Source organism: Crocuta crocuta, unplaced genomic scaffold (genome assembly GCF_008692635.1).
Source record: "Crocuta crocuta isolate KB4526 unplaced genomic scaffold, BGI_CrCroc_1.0 scaffold831, whole genome shotgun sequence".
Taxonomy (NCBI): Eukaryota; Metazoa; Chordata; class Mammalia; order Carnivora; family Hyaenidae; genus Crocuta; species Crocuta crocuta.
Window position 1 is genome coordinate 312,688 of NW_027531990.1, and position 19,126 is coordinate 331,813.

The 19,126-nt window shown below is 38.8% G+C and overlaps 1 long non-coding RNA gene across 3 annotated transcripts in view; it reads right to left on the reverse strand.

The window, feature by feature from the left end:
* LOC144240679 (uncharacterized) overlaps window positions 1-19,126 on the reverse strand; it is a 294,755-nt gene extending 275,629 nt beyond the window's left edge. For all 3 annotated transcript variants that reach the window (XR_013337803.1, XR_013337802.1, XR_013337804.1), the window contains exons 1-2: window positions 18,974-19,126; window positions 18,346-18,494 (exon numbers count right to left, since the gene is read on the reverse strand). This is a non-coding gene — a long non-coding RNA (uncharacterized LOC144240679). The remainder of the gene's footprint in view (window positions 1-18,345; window positions 18,495-18,973) is intronic.

A 19,126-nucleotide genomic window follows, 5' to 3' on the forward strand; every position in this document is an offset into this window, starting at 1 on the left:
ATTTTTATAAGACAATAACACTGAATTTTGGAGATACAGTTTTGACCAGTTGTACAGTAATTGTGACAGATCATTACTGTGGTGATTAATGGAAGTTTGTTTAATCTTTTTTTTTTTAATATTTTATTTATTTCTAGGAGAGAGAGAGAGAGAGAGAGAGAGACAGCGTGAGCAGGGGAGGGTCAGAGAGAGAGGGAGTCACAGACTGAAACAGGCTCCAGGCTCTGAGCTGGCAGTCAGCACAGAGCCCGACGTAGGGCTCGAACCCACGAACCGCGAGATCATGACCTAAGCGAAAGTCGGACGCTTAACCGACTAAGCCACCCAGGCGCCCCATTAAGTTTGTTTAATCTTATCTGGATGTATCTGAAGATATAATTTAAGTTATAATTTTAGAAAAAACATGTATAATAATATACCATGCTGGATAATATTCGACCCAGAAGTCATGTTTATATATATTCTATGAATTGCTGAACTGATATAGAATCCTGGATTCCCTTAGTCCCTTGCAAGAATTGTGAAGGACATTTAAGGGAACAGCCAGTCATCTACTAAGATATATCCAAGTCTTTTGTGTTAGTAGAGTATATCTCAGAAAAAGCACAATAAATTGAAATTATACTAATGAGAGTTTTCAGTTGTATCCCAAGAATAAGGTCTGAAAATCTGAATGTTCCAGCATGTTCTTCTTTGTTAGCCACAAGAATTTTAAGGAGAGAGAGGATGTGTTATTTTCTTAAGACAGCAAATATCTCAGTGCTTTAGCCTTAATTTATAGATTGAGAGTAAGGGAACTGTTATTATTTGTGCTACAAACTACATTAACAGTTTTTAAGCATGCCAACCATAAAATTTTTAAAAGATATATGTATATATATATATGGCATTTTTAATGTTTATTTTTCAGAGAAAGAGAGAGAGACAGAAACGGAGACTGAGAGGCAGACAAAGAATCTGAAGGAGGCTCCAGGTCTCAAGCTATCAGCACAAAGACTAATGCAGGGGTTGAACTCATGAACCATGAGATTATGACCTGAGCCTAAGTCGGACACTTAACGAACTGAGCAATCCAGGTGCACCTATATGCGATTTTTAAGTAGCAGATATGTTTGATAGTAAATGGTATATGAACTTTAAATATCTGGGAATCAGACCTCTTAGAAAACAAAAAGAAAAGCCAAAGTATTGCAATTAATTCATCATGTTTTGAATTTTTAATACAAATAATATAAAACTCATTTTTTAGAAATACCATAAAGCAAAAATCAAAGGACAGCTGCTTATAATAATATCTTCTTTCCCAAGTTATCAGAGATAAAAAATTAAGTGAATTTAGGCAAATGAATAGATATAGCCTCTGTCACTGATAGCTTAAAAGAAACAGGACTTACAAATAATTTTAAGAATGTTCTAATTCATCATGAGATCAAGGATTAATTTAAATGTGGAAATATCTAGATGGCTCTCATATTGATAAAACAATATAACAATAAAATAATATTTATCAGGTAGTATTACAGGCATATTAAATACACTGTTTTTTAGTCTTCTAAACAACTTTAGGTGCTGTTTTTATGTGTAGTTTATTTACAATTGGGGCAACTGAAGCTCAGAGAGATTATGATTAATTTATCTAAGATTCATAACCAGGTATGGAAGTCTTTACCTATTGTTTCTTTCAGTTCTCATGAAGGTCAGCTAAGACTAGGCACAGTGCTGCAAAACAAATGTTTATTCTCTGATCCTTCATTCCCTTCCCACTCCCTCCTTAGCATCTATACCATGTTATGTCAGGTTCCAGGTGACACCAGGTACCAACCAACATTAGAACATAAAGCGACCTGAGAGACATTCTTACTTTCATTAAAACTTACTCATTCCAAGGTATTATGCTAAGTGAAATAAGCCAATCAGAGAAAGACAGATACCATATGCTTTCACTCATATGTGGATCAGGAGAAACTTAACAGAAGACCATGGGGGAGGTGAGGGGAAAACATAGTTACATAGAGGGAGGGAGGCAAACCATAAAAGACTCTTAAATACTGAGAACAAACTGAGAGTTGATTGGGCGTGGGGAGGAGGGGAAAATGGGTGATGGGCACAGAGGAGAGCACTTGTTGGGAATGAGCACTGGGTGTTATATGGAAACCAACTTGACAATAAACTATATTTTTAAAAAAACTCACTCATTCCAGTGTATTTCACAGAGAATGTATAGTTGTAGCTTTCTTTCCTATAATTATATTATGAGAGTGGCCTGTTTGTGAAGTCACCTGTGACCACTAACATTATATGGGTAAATTATTCAGAGAGAAGATATGAGATGTAGATTCTTTCTCGGACTGCACATGATAGAATTTTCTGAGAGCGTAGCTGCCCTCTGCCTCTTCCTTTTGTTTTGAAGCCTCTGTCCCTTCCTCTAACTTCAAACTTCCAGATACTACAGATGATGATCAGGACGCTGTCATATAACAAGGGTTCATAGACTCAGGTCCCAGAATTTCTGTTGCCTCAAGCCTTTTAGGATCCAGGATAGAAAACAATTGTTGCATGAAGCTATCACCTCACTGATGCAGATATGTGAGAAGCACCGTCTAAGAAAGGTGACTGAGACAATCAAATACCAGGAGTTTGCCAAGTTTTAAAGTGGTTTCTTTTTCAAGTGATACTTAAAGGTGGTCTCAGAACTACTTTATCTTGTCACCTAATCACCATATTTTAGGCACACTCCCCCGCGAAAATTTATGTCAATTTATTTATGAATTCTGCATGTAAAGTAGCCTCATATGATGATTAAAATCTTACAAACAAGTGGAATTTAAGAAGGAAGAGATAAGAACTTATAATTTATTCCAGAATCCATATGTATTCCTTTGTTTATGCCAAAATGAGCACACAATACACTTTGAAGACCACTACTTCAGAGGTCTCAAGAGTTTGGCTTTTTCTCAGAAATTCGTTTTTAACCTAAATGGAGTCTTTTAGAGTCACTTGGGATTGTCCATCCGGCATTACCCTCAGTTTCATGTTATTTACGGAATTATTTTGGATTCACGTTTTGCTTCACGTGGAGATATTAGAAAGGGCTCCAGGCTTTGAAGTCAAAAATGTAATATTACCAAAACATACATATGTAAAAATAATGTAGATGTAAAGTTGATACTGGCTCATACATTCTCTGATTCATTCTGCAAATACTTGAGGGCCTACCATAAGCCAGACTATATTCTAATTAATGAGGGTCAGGAGTCGAAAGAAAAAAAAACAGTAAAATCTGTGCTCCTATAGAACTCGCATCCCATTGGGCAGAAAGAGAAAATAAATAGATAAACACACACAAAATATGCAAAATGACAATAAGTTGTATAAAAGTACAGTTTTCCATGGTTACTTAGGGCACAAATTCTGGAAACAGACTGCCAGGCTTTCAAGCCTGGCATCCCCTCTCTCCACTTACTAGCGTCGCTGTGCGACAATGGACACATTAATAGGTCTTTGAATGTCTGGCCCCTAGACTGTAAGTCACAGATAATAATATCCCAATGTTGTTGTGGGTATTCAATCAATTAGTATTTATAAAAACCCTTAGAACAGTGCTTTTTGGGATAGCTATATTGTAATATACACCAGCTCAGCTCCAATTACAAATAAAGGGAATAGAGAGCATAAAGGAGAATAGTGTGAAGCTTGGATAATTTTAATAGGTTAGGTTGCTCGTGGAAAATCCTTAGGATAATGAGGGCATACTGTACTTGATCACAAATATCTATTTTTTTTAATGTGTAACATCATGCTAGTTCCCTGGGTTTCTGAAATAGTAGTAATTTCTCCCACTGTGAGTATTAAAATCTCATTCCAAATTTGAACATTAAATTGTGGATTCACTCAACTATAATGGAGAACCTACACCCCGCAAAAAAGACAAAGTTACATAATTATTGTTGATTTTGTGTTAATGGATAAAATATATGCATTAAGCTGCCAGTCAGAATAAGAAATGTATCTTATGATTTCATACCGCAGATAAACTTGAATATAATTTATTTCTTTTCTTTTTAAACATGAAGCATCTTAATAAACTCTTTCTACACGTGCTGATTACAGAAAGAACAAGTCATACAGATCCTTCCCCGCAAAGAAAGTTATCACCTGACAGCATCTATTGTCTAACAAGAAAACCCATATGTTAATAAATCACAATGGACATTGTTAGAGAAAATGTAAGTAAAGACAGTGAGCTAAGTTTGAAGTGGTACAAAATGAGAACACTGGGGTGTTGATGTGGACCAGACTTAAACTTATCACACATCAAAGTAAATCCTGTGAACTTCCCAGATCCGAATCACAGAACCGAATTTCATTACACTAAGTTCAGGACGTATACAGATAGTCTTCAGATTTGGCTGCTCAAGCTGTATGTTCTTCCATCTCCAATAATCACAGAATTGGAGGTGGCATGAGTATCTGATACACCTTTTCTTTTGTTCCTCTAATTCCGCTAATACCCTTTCACAGACCTTGACCAGAAACACTAAGTGAGATTTAATTACTTGTGCCCCAAATAATACATCTTTCCCTCTTTCGCTGCATGAGAAAGACTAACCAAGCTGTCACTCGGCATTATCTTCATTTTGGATATGTGATGTCTTAGGAATTTTTTACTCAGAATCCAGCTCACTGTCACAGGCCATTAAAAACGACCAGTTTCTAATCTAACTCAAGAATTACAGTCTGTTGTACCCTCCGATATACCACTGTTTTCACAAATCCATGATTTTGTCCAAGTTATAAAAGGAATTTTTGAAACGAGAAATTCTTGTTATATAAGCTTTGATACACTTTATGTTGAAAAGTATCCAATAAAAGTTTGAAAGAATATTCAAGAAAAATTTGAAAGAAAAATAAGATTACAAATCCTCACTGTCACCATGTAGGGAACTTCTGGTGGGTGTGTGTGTATTTAATTAAGTTTTTTTTGTTTTTTGTTTTTTTTTTGAAAGAGGAAAGGGAGAGAGAGGAAGGAGCAGAGAGAATCCCAAGCAGGCTCTGCACTGTTGACATGGGGCTGGATCTCACAAAAGGGAGATCATGACTTGAGACAAAATAAAGAGTTGGCCGCTTAACCAACTGAGGCACCCAGACGCCCTAGAAATTGTGTTTTAAAGGGCACCTTACCTAAGCCAATAGATCAGAATCCTCATCTCACAACTCGCAGCTTGATTATCCCCTCCGGAATTCCAACTCAGGCTAAAGATGTTTCTCCCCAAACATGGCAAGGAAAACAAAACAAAAGAAAACACTGCTTTTTGTTGGTTCCTTGGAACCAAACAGCTTATCTGTTCTCACCTTTAACCACAAAAAAGCCAAAGTGAGACACTAGGCCCACCTGTGTAGTGAAGGTGGGGCAGGAGGAACTAAGGTCCTGTGAGTGGCACAGAAGGAGGCTGGAAGCCCATCAGGCAACTCCAACCCAGGTGCGGCTCCTGTGCAGCATGAGGGCTTGAGTTTTTTGAAGCAGGAGAGGAGCTGGCAGTTCTAGGAGTAATCTTAGAGGTGGCAGAGAACTTGGTAAAGTTTAAGATGAAGGGGGACAAACCTGTTGTGTGACCTCTAGGACTCCAATAAGCTTCCAGCCTGCTGCTGAGGTAAGAAGACTGTCCTCAGCAGATGTGCACAAAAGATCAGGATCAGTTCTTGGAATCTAAGTATGTGACCAAGCAAGTGGAACTTCTGAGACACAGTACATAGCAGGCAAAGGGTTATGAGCAATTAGATGCCACGCCAAGGGAAATGGAGAGGAACATCAAAGCGTTGCTGATGACAAGACATTATAACTAAAGATTCTAAATCTAACTCAAATAATTGACGCCTAAGAAGATATGAACAGACACTTCTCCAAAGAGGACATCCAGATGGCCAACAGACACATGAAACGATGCTCAGCATCCCTCCTCATCAGGGAAATACAAATCAAAACCACACTGAGATACCACCTCACGCCAGTCAGAGTGGCTAAAATGAGCAAATCAGAGAACTCTAGATGCTGGCGAGGATGTGGAGAAACGGGCACCCTCCTACACTGTTGGTGGGAATGTAAACTGGTACAGCCCCTCTGGAAAACAGTGTGGAGGTTCCTCAGGAAACTAACAATAGAACTCCCCTAGGACCCAGCAATAGCACTGCTAGGAATTTACCCAAGGGATACAGAAATGCTGATGCATAGGAGCACATGTACCCCAATGTTCATAGCAGCACTCTCCACAATAGCTAAAACATGGAAAGAGCCTAAGTGTCCATCAACAGATGAATGGATCAAGAAGATGTGGTTTATCTATACCATGGAATACTACATGGCAATGAGAAACAATGAAATCTGGCCATGTGTAGCAACATGGATGGACCTTGAGGGTGTTATGCTGAGTGAAATAAGTCAGGCAGAGAAGGACAAATATCATATGTTTGCACGTATAGGAGGATTAGGAGGAACTTGACGGAGGAACAAGGGGGAGAAGAAGGGCAGAAATAGTGGGGGAAAGGGAGAGAAGCAAACCATGAGAGACTCTTGAATGCTGACAAAAACTGAGGACTGATGGATGTGGGGGGAGGGGGGGATGGGCATGGAGGAGGACACTTGTGGGGATGAGCACTGAGTGTTATGTGGAAACTAATTTGACAATAAACTATTAAAAAAAAAATAATTGATGCCTAAACACCAATACCGAAAATCTCCAGAACCATTAGAGTCATTGAAAGTTTTTGGCCAAGGGGGACAGAACCAAGAGAAACGTGACCAGTAGAAATCAAAGCACAATTTTTCATGTCTATCAAAGCATCATGACCTATGGGGAAACAAAAAATGAAAACCACCACATACCCCTGGGTAAACAAATGCATCTCTTTATATAGGAGTCTTACAAAAGATGAAAGAACATCTATGAGAACTGGATATCTGCAAAGAGTACCATAAAATTTTGAAGATCAAACAGCAAATATGGATGAAAGTCATTATCAGAAAAAAGCTAAAAGATTTTCTGAGTCAAGAGTGGTTGTGTGAATGAGATGGCTGAGTTCCCAAAGCTGTTTATACTATTCACTTCCTGAGAGGATGGAAGTGTTTAATAAAGACAGAAAAGTCAACAGGGCCAAATATGACAGCAATGGTCTCAAAATTGGTAAATTTTACATGTTATTAAATATGGGGTCACCAAAAAGGATTCTGATAAATCCTACTAGTGATGTAATATGGCACTATGTAGTACACTGAAGCTGACTTTTTGTCTAGTGAATATTCTGTAAACAACTTTCACTAGACTTGCTAAATAAAGATAAGTATACCATCAAAAGGACATAATGATGTCACAAGGCAAAAGGCACTAAACCAAGTCATCAGCATGATACTGTATTTATGAGGACCAAGGAAAGCTAATGCACATAAAGGAACACCACAGAAATCTGATGACAACTGCACTATGTCTTAAAGTTATCTAAAAAATATCCAAAATCAGATCAATAAAAAATTTCTCAGTCATTAAATCAAAATTATCTAAGGAAAAAACTATAGGGTTATTATAGTTTTTATAATTTATAATGACCCTAAAAATAATACCAAAGTTTTGGTAGTCAAGTAGCCAAAGATGATTGATAAAAAGTTTACTTTAAGACTAGCAGTAGGCACATACACTGAAACATTGATTATAACAGCTAATACCACGTAAATAGCCAATGCTCACTGACTCACTCTGTGTTCAGGGTTTGTGCAAATTCTTTTTTTTTTTAATATTTTTTTTTAATGTTTTTTTAAATTTATTTCTAGGAGAGAGAGAGAGACAGCGTGAGCAGGGGAGGGTCAGAGAGAGAGGGAGTCACAGACTGAAACAGGCTCCAAGCTCTGAGCTGGCAGTCAGCACAGAGCCCGATGCGGGGCTCGAACCCACGAACCGCGAGATCATGACCTGAGCGAAAGTCGGACGCTTAACCGACTAAGCCACCCGGGCGCCCCTGTGCAAATTCTTTACATGAACGAGCTCATTGAATCCTTACAATAGGCCTAAAAGAAAAAAAAGAAAACAAGAAACAAAATAATGATATCATAAACGTGTTCTATGATCTTGGATTGCATTGCAACTCAAATGCCTTCAGAGGCCACAAAATAAACACGTAAAGAATTGATTTTGTTAAGATAGAGGGGGTGAGGTGGATAGCTAACTGAAATGAACACAAATTTAAATTCATGTGTTTTAACAATTGTAGAAAAATAAAAAAATATTTCTAACCTTCAGTAAGTTTTGTCTCTTTAGACAGAAAATTTTCAATTTCTAAAATAAGTAAGAATTTTAGAATTCACTTTATAATATTTTAAGGTAATCATTAACATTAAAACAATTTATCTTAAATCATTCAATTTAGTACTAAATTGTAGTGGGGGCTTCATACAGAAGGAACACTAATTTAATCTGAGAATGTTTCTCAAAAATGTTTTAAATATTTATTTCATATTACTTTGGGTATTTCATGATTTAAACAATAAGACACTTGAAAACCATGGTCAAATTTTATCTGTGCATTTCTTTTATTACTTACCACCATGGTTTTCACTTAAGGTGATTCCCAAGAAGTGTTTTAGAAAAATGTTGAAGTAGTTTTTAGTTATCACATGCATTAAAGATTTGTAGTGGCTTTAACTAGGTGAAGATAATTTTGCTAGATGCAATTCAATACATGGATAACTTCTATGTGAGTAAGAATTGTCCTCCATCCAGTCTGACCTTCCAACATCCCCCCATTCAGGTGAAAAAAAAAAAAAGGACTGTAATTGTTGGAGGAAAAACATACATCTCTTTACATTATTGCCAGTTAGAATATAAATTGAACTTATTTTTTTCTTTCATAGTTTTTGTCAAGTTGCTTTCCATATAACACCCAGATCTCATCCCAACAATTGCCCTCCTCCATGCCCATCATCCCCTTTACACTCCCCCACCCCCATAAGCCTTCAGTTTGTTCTCAGTATTCAAGAGTCTCTCATGGTTGCCTCCCTCCCTCTCCCCCACTATTTTTCCCCTTCTCTTCCCCCATGGTCCTCTGTTAAGTTTCTCCTGTTCCACTTATAAGTGAAGACATATGGTATCTGTCTTTCTCTGCCTGACTTATTTCACTCAGCATAACATCCTCAAGTTCCATTCACGTTGCTACACATGGCCAGATTTCATTCTTTCTCCTTGCCATTTAGTATTCCATTGTGTAGATAGACCACATCTTCTTGATCCATTTGTCAGTTGATGGACACTTAGGCTCTTTCCATGTTTTAGCTATTGTTGAAAGTGCTGCTATGAACATTCGGGTACATGTGCCCCTATGCGTCAGCACTCCTGTATCCCTTGGGTAAATTCCTAGCAATGCTGTTGCTGGGTCATAGGAGAGTTCTATTTTTAGGAGAGTTCCTCTATTGTTTTGAGGAACCTCCGTACTATTTTCCAGAGAGATTGCACCAGCTTACATTCCCACAGTGTAGGAGGGTACCCGTTTCTCCACCTCCTCACTAGCATCTAGAGTCTCCTGATTTGTTCATTTTAGCCACTCTGACCGGCATGAGGTGGTATCTCAGTGTGGTTTTGATTTGTACTTCCCTATTGAGGAGGGATGCGGAGCATTGTTTCATGTGTCTGTTGGCCATCTGGATGTCCTCTTTGGAGAAGTGTCTGTTCATATCTTCTNCAATATTACTTTTTGGCTATTTGGGGTCTTTTGTGGTTCCATACAAATTTTAGGATATTTTGTTCTAGCTTTGAGAAGAATGCTGGTGCAATTTTGATTGGGACTGCATTGATTGTGTAGATTGCTTTGGGTAGTAATGACATTTTAACAATACTCATTCTTCCAATCCATGAGCATGGAATGTTTTTCCATTTTTTGTGTCTTCTTCAATTTCCATCATAAGTTTTCTATAGTTTTCATCATATAGATCTTTTACATCTTTGGTTGGATTTATTCCTAGGTATTTTATACGTTTTTTTCCTGCAATTGTGAATGGGATCAGTTTCTTGATTTCTCTTTCTGTTGCTTCATTGTTGGTGTATAAAAACGCAACAAATTGCTTTACATTGATTTTGTAACCTGAGACTTTGCTGAATTCATGGATCAGTTCTAGTAGGCTTCCGGTGGAGTCTGTCAGGTTTTCTGTGTAGAGTATCATGTCGTCTGCAAAAAGTGAAAGTTTGACTTCTTTGCCAATTCTGATGCTTTTTATTTCCTTTTGTTGTGTGATTGCTGATGTTAGGACTTCCAGCACTATGTGAAACAACAGTGGTGAGAGTGGACATCCCTGTCGTGTTCCTGATCTCAGGGGGAAAGCTCTCAGTTTTTCCCCATTGAGGATGATATTAGCTGTGGGCTTCTCATAAATGGCTTTTATGATGTTTAAGTTCCATACATCCCAATTTTCTCAAAGGTCTTTATTAAGAAAGGATGTTGTATTTTGTCAACATAGTAGATGCTTTTTCTGCATCTATCGATAAAATCATATGGTTTTTATCTTTTCTTTTGTTAATGTGATGTATCACATTAATTGTTTTGTGAATACTGAAACAGCCCTGTAACCCAGGAATGAATCCCTCTTGATCTTGGTGGATAATTCTTTTTATATGCTATTGAACTCAACTTGCAAGTATCTTGTTGAGAACTTTTGCATCCCTATTCATCAAGGATATTGGCCTGTGGTTCTCTTTTTTTGCTGGGTCTCTCTCTGGCTTGGGAACTAAAGCAATGCTGGCTCTGTAGAATGAGTCTGGAAATTTTCCTTCCATTTCTATTTTTTGGAATAGCATGAGAAGGATGGGTATTAACTCTGATTTAAATGTCTGGTAGAATTCCCCAGGGAAGCCATCTGGCCCAGGGCTCTTATTTGTTGGGAGACTTTTGATAACTGATTCCATTTCTTCACTAGTTATGGGTCTGTTCAAATTTTCTTTCTCTTCCCATGTGAATTTTGGTAGTGCCTGTGTATTTAGAAATTTGTCCATTTCTTCTAGGTTGTCCAGTTTGTTGGCATATAATTTTTCATAGTATTCCTTGATAACTGCTTGTATTTCTGAGAGATTGGTTGTAATAAACCTATTTGAATTGATAATTTGTTTATTTGGGTGCTCCCTCTTTTCTTTTTGAGAAGCCTGGCTAGAGGTTTATCCATTTTATGTACTTTTTCAGAAAACCAACTCATGGTTCCATTGATCTGTTCAACTGTTTTTTTGGGTCCTATATTGTTTGTTTCTGCCCTGTTATTATTTCTCGTCTTCTGCTGGGTTTGGGGCGCTCTTGCTGCTCTGCTTCTAGTTCCTTTAGGTGCTGTTAGATTTTGTATCTGCGCTTTTTCTAGTTTCTTGATATAGGCCTGGAGTACAATGTACTTTCTTCCTAGGACTGCCTTTGCCACATTCCAAAGTGTTTGGATCATTGTATTTTCATTTTCATTTGTTTCCATTTATTTTTAAATTTCTTCTCTGATTGCCTGATTGGCCCCTTCCTTCTCTAGTAGAGTGTTCTTTAACCTCCATGTTTTTAGAGGTTTTCCAGACTTTTTCCTGTGATGGATTTCAAGTTTCATAGCATTGTAGTCTGAAAGTGTGCATGATATGATCTCCATTCTTTTATATTTATTGAAGGCTGCTTTACGAGCCAGTATGTGATCTATCTTGGAGAATGTGCCATATGCACTTGAGAAGAAAGTGAATTCCATAGCCTCAAGATGCAGAGTTCTAAATATATCTGTCAAATCCATCTGGTCCAATGTGTCATTCAGGTCCATTGTTTCTTTAGTGATTTTCTGTCTAGTTGATCTATCCATTGCTGTAAGTGGATTATTAAAGTCCCCTGCTACTACCACATTCTTATCAATAATATTGTTTCTGTTTGTGATTGTTTTATGTATTTGGGTGCTCTGAAATTCAGTGCATAGACAATTATAATTGTTAGCTCTTCCTGATGGGTAGACCTTGTAATTAGTATAGAATGCCCTTCTTCATCCATTACTGCCTTTACTTTAAAGTCCAGTTTGTCCGAGATAAGTATGGCTACTCCTGCTTTTTTTGACATCCAATAGCATGATAGATGGTTCTCCAACCCCTTACTTACAATCTGAAGGTGTCCTCAGGTCTAAAATGAGTCTCTTGCAGACAGCAAACTGATGGAATTTGTTTTTTTAATCCATTCTGATACCCTATGTCTTTTGATTGGAGTATTTAATCTGTTTACATTCAGTGTTATTATTGGAAAATATGGGTTTAGAGTCATTGTGTTCTCTGCAGGATTCATGCTTGTAGTGGTGTCTCTGGTAGCTTGTGTTCCTTGCAACATTTCCCTCATAGTGTCCCCCTTAGGATTTCTTGTAGGCTGGTTCAGTGGTAATGAATTCTTTTGATTTTTATTGATTTGGGAAAACTTTGATCTCTCCTTCCATACCGAATGACAGGCTTGCTGGATAGAGGATTCTTGGCTGCATATTTTTTCTGTTCATCACACTGAAGATTTCCTGCCATTCCTTTCTGGCCTGTCAGGTTTCAGCAGATAGGTCTGCAAGTACTCTGATAGGTGTCCCTTTGTATGTTAGGGCCCTTTTATCCTTAGTTGCTTTCAGAATTCTCTCTTTGTCTTTATATTTTGCCAGTTTCACGAGGATATGTCATACAGAAGTTCAATTCCAGTTGCGTCTGAGGGGAGTNAGTGGTGTCTCTGGTAGCTTGTGTTCCTTGCAACATTTCCCTCATAGTGTCCCCCTTAGGATTTCTTGTAGGCTGGTTCAGTGGTAATGAATTCTTTTGATTTTTATTGATTTGGGAAAACTTTGATCTCTCCTTCCATACCGAATGACAGGCTTGCTGGATAGAGGATTCTTGGCTGCATATTTTTTCTGTTCATCACACTGAAGATTTCCTGCCATTCCTTTCTGGCCTGTCAGGTTTCAGCAGATAGGTCTGCAAGTACTCTGATAGGTGTCCCTTTGTATGTTAGGGCCCTTTTATCCTTAGTTGCTTTCAGAATTCTCTCTTTGTCTTTATATTTTGCCAGTTTCACGAGGATATGTCATACAGAAGTTCAATTCCAGTTGCGTCTGAGGGGAGTTCTGTGCCTCTTGGATTTCGATGTCTATTTCCTACCTCAGATTGGGTAAGTTCTCAGCTATAATTTGTTCAAGTACCCTTTCAGCTCCTAGTTCTCTCTTCCTGTTCTTCTGGAATTTCCATGATATGGATTTTGTCTGGTTTGACTGCATCACTCAGTCCTCAAATTCTCCTTTCCTGCTCCTGGATCAATTGATCTCTCATTTTCTCAGCTTCCTCTTTTTCTATAATTGTGTGTTCTAATTCACCTATTCTCCTCTCTGCCTCTTCAACCCATGCAGTGGCCGCATCCATTTTATTATGCACCTCATTTATAGAATTTTTTTAACTAATCACAACTATTTTTAAGGTCCATAATCTTTGTAGCAATGGCTTTTCCAGTGTCTTCCATGTCTTTTTCAAGCCCAGTGATTAATTTTATGACTATTGTTCTAAATTCTTGGTCAGTTATGTTGCTTATATCTGTTTTAAGCAATTCTTTAGCTGTCATTTCTTCCTGGAATCTCATTAGACTAGAGTTTTTCTGTTTCATCATTTTGACTAGCTTTCTGTCTCTTGTAAGTTTTAAAAGCTTGTTATGCACTCTGCACCTGCGAGTTCTGCTATATTAAAGGAGGTGCATTGACTATCCAGGGCCTGTCTGTTCAGGAAGTGTTCTTTTAACGGTGTCCCCTGGTCTCTCTTATTGTGTCTTTGGCTATTTTATTTCCCTACTTGTAGTGATATTTAGGACTTTCCACCATGTGTACTTTGGCTTGTTACTTGAAGTAGCCCTGAAAAGGAAAGCAGACAGACAAACACACAGGAAACAAAAGCAGACAAATGCACAGACAAATCTAACAAACAAGCAAAACAAAAGGGGAAAAACAACAACAGCAACAACAAGAAAAGAAAAAGGACAGTGTAAAAGCATTAAACCAGAAATCCCAGCTACAAGTAAAGAGCAGGGTGGAGGCAGTGCTGATGAAAGAGCATATACAAAGAGAGGTGGGGAGAAAGTGAAATTGAACCATTGACCAGGCAGAGAGACTAAAAGGCCTAATTCAGAGAGAGAAAAAGGAGAATATAGTAGGAGGTGAGGAGAAAGAAACAAAGATAATGTTGCCCAAAGAAACTATACAGTCTGATTATTCCAGAGAGAGAGAGAGAGGAAGGTAACAACGGAGGTATAGAATATGCATCAAGAGAATGGATTAAATGTGACCGTTTAAGCAAACCAATGACCAGAGTGCCCAGCCCAGCAGAGGGGAGGGATAAGAATGAGATAACAGAAAATGGATTTGAATAGCAAGAATTGATATAGAGTTAATCACCACAATGCATCAAGGTTGGTCTTGCCCGGGCTCTGGTAAAAATAAATAAATAAATAAAAAATTTAAAAAATATATTAAAATTTTTAAAAAAGCAGCTCTCTAGTGTAAATGAGCATGGTTTGGTGTAGGCAGGTCTCCCCTCCACTGCTGATCCCGCAGGCCACTCCCTGAGGCCCTACCATGGTATTGTGTGAAGAAAAGTGATGTTGCCCCAGTTCCTTCTCGAACCAAGCATTGCAAATCACCCTTTTGGTCTGATCTCCCTGTGCCACAGGTTTAGCCAAGGTGGTTTGTGTTCTATGTCCCAAGCCCTGCCTCTTTTCCAGATCTTAGTCCACGTGCCTTAATGACATCACCTGAAATGTAATCCCGCAAACTGGGCCACTTCCTCCAGGGGATCAAGTAGGGGGAGTAGGGGAGCAGGTTCTCCTGGCACCGCTCAGGACTTGGGCACCCAGCCCAAAGAAAGTGCCACAGCTAGAGATAGGACCTCCCTCCGAATGCCCTGTGGTTGGGGATGGGATGATAGGATCCCTCTCTGTCCTGGGCCGAGGCTTTTATCTTCTCCAGGGACAGTTCTATGAGCAGTTTCAGCTGCTCTTTCTCTTTCCCTCATCTCACTGCAGCTCTTGGCAGACGGTGCTCCCTCCCTTCCATGTCTCTGGGTCCCAGCTCGTTTTTATCTTCCCCAGTTTGCAATCAGGCACCTATGAGGCTATCTTCTTAGTGGACTCTGTCTCTTTTCCTCCCACATTCTTGCGGTTCAGTATCCTATGGCTTTAGCCCTTCTTTGTTTGAAGATGTGGGCGGGGGAAAAGTATGGATCTCCCTACTTCTCTTCCATCTTGCCTCTCACACAAGTCTCCTAGACAACTTTAAACTTTGAAAATCATTTTTATGTTCATTATCTCATTTAGTCCTCAAATCAACCCCATGAGATAGGTATTATTTTCCCATTAGAAATGGCCACATCCTAAGTCCTTAGTGATTTCTAAAGAAAAGTTGAATGTGAATGCTGAGGTTGGGTTTTTTGTTAATATGGGAAAGTTGGATGCTAAAATCAACAGGTATTTTCAGTATAAGGTGGCACACTAGAAAAACACATTTACTTTCTGTTCCTCCTGAAACCATATTTGATACGAGTGTAGAAATACCAAAATTAATACAATTCAAAGCCAAGAGAATGTGGAAGTCTTCAACCACAGAAAGATTTTTGGCAAAAAGTAAAATACAGGACTGATGAATGGAATGATCAAGAAAAGACTGTCCAAAGAAGGGGCTTTACAAGGCCAGTCTGCTTCTGCTGAGCCCTGTTTATATTCAAGAAATGAGAGAATAGAGGTTGAGAACAAAGAGACAAAAATTATTTTAGAAGGGAAAAATTTCATTTAATAAATTCCATGGGTCAGTCTTCCTTCCATAGTACCTCTATAGGAATTACAACAGATTATTGGTGAGCAAGACAAGGGTACAGGGAGGGAGTGTTGAACCACAGGGTGTCAGCTCTGGTTCATTGTCACTACTACCAACTCCATCCAAGACTACACACCCATGGCTTCATGTACTATAACTGGAGATTGTTGCTTCATAAATTGTCAAATAACAAGGAACCTTCCTGGCAACTATAATTTGTGGTTCTTATCAAAAGATTAATGAATCACTAATAAAAATGAAATAAAAATCATTAATAAAAATATTTTGTCTTAACAAATTCTGTCTCAACATGTTTGCTTCTGCCAAGGCAAATTATCTCGGAATAACCACTTGCCATTTACTATGTTTTGTCTGTAAGGGCAAGTAAGAGAATGGTCTATATTTCAGAAAAGCATCCTATCTGTCTACTCCCATTTGAGAAAAGAAGTCGAGAGGGAGATTTTTCTGGGATATCCTTCCCCAAATCTCCTTGTATTGTCCTGAAGCCCTAAACGCATCACATGCTTAATTTTCCCTCCCAGGGAAATAAAACGATGGAAATAACATGATTGTCATTTATTGTTTTCAAATACATCTGACATCATCATCTCTTTCAGTGTTCTAATAATAAATCTTTGCCCAAAATTTGTACAAGCTTGCTATTTCTGTTCAAACAAACACCTCCAAGAAACTGTTCCTTACTGAACTCAAATAATATCAAAGAACTTGTAGTTAAATGTCTTATCTGGAAATCATTTTTGCTCTTAGAGAGATTAGAAAGGGCTTATAATATTTCTCCTTTTCTTTCAAAAAGAATTAGGGTCTGAGTAAAACCATTTGTGTCACACCAACCCCCAAGTTAGTGGGGAGTAGGGGGTGGAAGTTCAAATTTGCTGTAACATACTATAAAAGCTCTCATAACCAGAGCACTAAAGCTAATTTTGTAGTATATGAATTATGCCCAGTGCTATTTTAAATATGAAAAAATTAAAGACAGTAGGCTTGGTTCAGCAGCATAATTTGTTCCGGAAAAATGCTTGTAATCCAAAGCACTTGTCTATCAAAGCCAATTTCCCCATAATAAATAATGGAAAATCAGATGATTTGTTCCACAACCCAAAAATATTCATAAAAATCATTACAATACTGCACTATAATACAAAATAATAAAGAAAATACAAAATATAAAGAAAAATAAACAAATTAACCTGTACTTAGCTTTGAAGAGTTTTGTGGCTTGTTTGAAGGAGAAAAGAGAGAAAAGGGTTATTGTGTAGGATGAGTTTCATTATCACTAACAGATGTTGACTGCACTACACTATTAATAAGCTCTTGTCATATGCTCTATGTAATGTAACTGGCAATAAGGCAGCAGAGGTAAGGGACTATATCTGCAGGCAGCTGACCTAGAATGAGGCAAAGCATTCCTGAACTTACTCTTGTATGGAAAAGCTAAGGACTGCTCATAGGTGCTTTGAAGTGACAAAAATGACACCAGTGCCAGTTGTGGACACCTTCCAGTGTTCTGAAAAGTCACTGATTTCTGCCAAACACCGTGGCCTGAGACAGAGCATCAGAGCATGGGAGACGATCACCCACAATTCCACAGAGAAATAGAGAGACAGACAGAGAGAGAGAACCATTGGCTCAATGTCATGTGACCTTCGGCATCATGTACTCCTTGTATTGCAAGACATCCCTCGTTTACCAAGTTAAAATTGATAAGAAATGTCTGTTCGTCTTGTGGAACACTTGCAGAACAGGTTACTCACAATCCAGGATTTTACCGTGTGTCTATAGATGTATATATAACATAACACATATATTATATATAAAATTTTAATATATATTTTTTGCTGAGCTATAGGATTCTTGGTTCTGAGACTTATGCATGTCATGTCCCAGATATGCAACATCAGTCACATGAGAGAGAAAACACTTCAATGAAGTAAACCAAAGAAAGGAGATTCAAACTAGGTAAAGCCACATGTAGGCCAAGATTTTTCAAAGCTTCTTTATCATGTTGAAGCTTTCAGCTCCTAGACAATAATACATGTTTCTCTTGCCAAACACCCAAGCATATCTCTCCCCTCTTAGACATAAGAATCTCTAGAATTCTGTTTAAGGGCCAACAATGTGAGGTGAAGAATGAACCTGGATGGCATGCTCACAACGATCAAAGTGTGTTGACCTTTCTTTAAAACAATATGTTGCTCCACTCTTAACGTACAATCAATGACATACTTGTTTCCTAAACATTAGTGAGATGCCTTACTAGACATATTCCAAGAAGGCCAGAGAAACTGGATTCTAATCCATATGGAATAAACCACAGGTGAATTACTTCCAGGTAGACCTCAACGTATCTAGAATATAATCTCTTTTATTTTTAGATATAGTCTTTACTTATAACCTTATGTATTTGGATATTTCTGAGTAGATTAAAGAGAAAACCTGGGCTGCAAGGCTCAGTTACAAGTGTGGGATGGTACTATACTTACCACTGGTGGTCCATGACTTCCATCTTCTGAGACCAGAACCCGTTGTGGTCCTGATTATTTTATGATTTGAGCTTTTGTTCAACGAAGGCCTGGTCCTGGGCAGTGCCTCTCCTTACTGTAAATATGGCACCTGCTAAGTACCCTAAGAACTAGGAAAAAGAAAAAAAAAAACATGGTAACATGTGATGCATATATGGTAAGGAGGCACCACAGTCCAGAGTAATAGCTCTGGGAGTCACTACACTGGGCGTGAATCCCAGCTAAGCCTCCACCACTTGGGTGACCTGAGGGGTGGTCTAAATTGTAAATGTTGTTTTGTCAAATTCCTCAAAAGGAAGAAAGCAAGAACCTGCCTGCCAGGAAGGGAGGTCTTGGGGTGCAGCATCCAGTCAGGTCAGGGTTTGGCGACCGCTTGGAAACTGCCATCATCTGGAGGGCGGTGCTGAAAGCCTGGGCAGCCCTAGGGAAGATGCAGCTGGCTCGAAGCCTGGCAGGGAAGCAGAGAGGGTCCAGGGGCAGCGGGCCACTCCCTTGCAACTCTGAGAGCCCCCCAGCACTCGTCTTTCTTGGGGGAAGGGCTGGCGACACACACCGAGGTGCTGAGGAGCCCGACAACCACGGCACTCACCTACAGTCCCCACGCTGCGGCCTTGCTGGTTGTCCACACACGACAGCGGGCGCACGGACCAAGGGCAGCAGGCAGCCTATACCCGCCGCCGGCGACTGAAAGTCCCAGGACTGGAGCCTAACCCGCGGGGCTCTGGGACCTCCCCTTTGCCCT